This window comes from Macrobrachium nipponense, chromosome 1 (genome assembly GCF_015104395.2).
Source record: "Macrobrachium nipponense isolate FS-2020 chromosome 1, ASM1510439v2, whole genome shotgun sequence".
NCBI lineage: Eukaryota > Metazoa > Arthropoda > Malacostraca > Decapoda > Palaemonidae > Macrobrachium > Macrobrachium nipponense.
The window spans coordinates 157,935,867-157,938,366 of NC_087200.1; the positions used below are offsets into that span (position 1 = coordinate 157,935,867).

A 2,500-nucleotide genomic window follows, 5' to 3' on the forward strand; every position below is an offset into this window, starting at 1 on the left:
ATGGGGGGACGAAATTATTATCAATTAAAAAAATTCCCCTTCGGTACATATATGAAAAATATATCATTTGGAGGTAAAGTGAATTTAGATATTAAAGGACATTTGTAGCTTGAATTGAATTATAAATGGATCACGGTTCGATGTGATAATTATTCATAACAAAAGGCTACGTGCTGTCAACGCTCGAATTGGCCAACATGGTAGACGGGGTTCCATATCGATTCTAATTACGAAAGCATCCAGATCGAGGGGTGATTTGTAAGGTCAGAATCGATAGAACTTATAGCGTCTCTGTTGGCTGATTGGATAGCGTCACTGACCGTCCTGATTCGTCCCCGTCCACTTGGACGTGGTTCGATCCCATGGGGGGACGAAATTATTATCAATTAAAAAATTCCCCTTCGGTACATATATGAAAATATATCATTTGGGAGGTAAAGTGAATTTTAGATATTAAAGGACATTTGTAGCTGAATTGATTATATAAATGGATCACGGTTCGATGTGATAATTATTCATAACAACAAAAGGCTACGTGCTGTCAAACGCTCGAATTGGCCAACATGGTAGACTGGGTTCCATATCGATTCTAATTACGAAACGCATCCAGATCGAGGGTGATTGTAAGGTCAGAATCGATATGAACTTATAGCGTCTCTGTTGGCTGATTGGATAGCGTCACTGACCGTCCTGATTTCGTCCCCGTCCACTTGGACGGTGGTTCGATCCCATGGGGGGACGAAACGTTATTATCAATTAAAAAATTCCCCTTCTGGTACATATATGAAAATATATCATTTGGGAGGTAAAGTGAATTTAGATATTAAAGGACATTTGTAGCTTGAATTGATATATAAATGGATCACGGTTCGATGTGATAATTATTCATAACAAAAGGCTACGTGCTGTCAAAACGCTCGAATTGGCAACATGGTAGACGGGGTTCCATATCGATTCTAATTACGAAAGCATCCAGATCGAGGGTGATTTGTAAGGTCAGAATCGATATGAACTTATAGCGTCTCTGTTGGCTGATTGGATAGCGTCACTGACCGTCCTGATTTCGTCCCCGTCCACTTGGACGGTGGTTCGATCCCATGGGGGGACGAAATTATTATCAAGAAAAATAAAAAATTCCCCTTCGGTACATATATGAAAATATATCATTTGGGAGGTAAGTGAATTTAGATATTAAAGACATTTTGTAGCTTGAATTGATATATGGATCACGTTCGATGTGATAATATTTTCATATATATATATATATATATATATGCAGAAGCCAGGTACTATGTCGTACCTCTACTGTAAATGGGGATACAATCCATTGTGGATTGTATCCCCATATATATATATATATATATATATATATAGATATATATATATATATATATATATATATATATATATATATATATATATATATATATCTGCTTTATGAGAATAACTTGATCACGAAATATATAAAACGTGATGCTATGTATAAATAAAGGATAATGCTACGGAGGAAAATGAACACTCGAGAACTGTTCTCGTGTTTTCATTTTCCTCTGTGGCATTACCTAGATATATATATATATATAATATATATATATATATAATATATATATATATATATGTGTGTGTTCACATTTTATATATATATATATATATATATATATATATATATAGTAATATCCCAGTGGATCTTGTTTGTCCTCCCCAGGTGACAGTAGGGGAGTCATGACACAGCCATATACCCACTGCAAGCCAGTTTGTTGGGCCGGGGGGTGGGGGATGGGGTAGGCAGGGGAATGGGAGGGTAGGTGAAGCATCCCTCCTCCTGCAAACCTGCTTGTCCGTCCAAGGTTGGGGCGGTGCAGGTAAGGGATCAGGAGGTTAATCCCATAAGCTTTCGTGTCATATTCATCCATGACTAGTTTTTTATATCAATCATGTATGTTTATTATGTGTGTTTAAATTAATCAGTACACGAAAGACATGTTGAGTGTGTCAGCATGACATGAATTGACAGTCAAATGAGTACCATAGTGATTGTATGGTTAATTATCAGAGATTTATTCGTATTATAAAAAGATAAATAAAGCTGGAATATTTTGCTGTAATTAGATCTTGCATAGTTTGAACCTGTTTAGATTAGGAATTGGGGTAGAAATTTTGGATGTTGCCCGTTGGAAGATATGTGATTGTAAATGCTAGTACAGAAACGAGAAATTATATTTATTTCATAAGGAGCAGCAGTGCGTACAAACTTACTTATACAAAGCAATGATACTGTTCGGAGCCAATTCACACATGATTTAGAGGACAGGGATGCCTTTATGCTTGGATGTACCTTGATAAGAAAGGTACCTTATCAGTTCCATTATATTCTAACCTATCCCACTGCTATGCTCTTCTTGGCTGATACTTGAAGTAAAAATTGAATATGATGCATTTGGGTACTGTATACATATTTCAGACTATGCTTGCGTGTAAAGGAAGTGTCGTGGTCGATTTT

At 36.3% G+C, this 2,500-nt stretch overlaps 1 protein-coding gene across 1 annotated transcript in view; it reads right to left on the reverse strand.

The window, feature by feature from the left end:
* LOC135219785 (dynein axonemal assembly factor 3-like) overlaps window positions 1–2,500 on the reverse strand; it is a 61,769-nt gene that overhangs the window by 39,714 nt on the left and 19,555 nt on the right. The window lies entirely within an intron of this gene.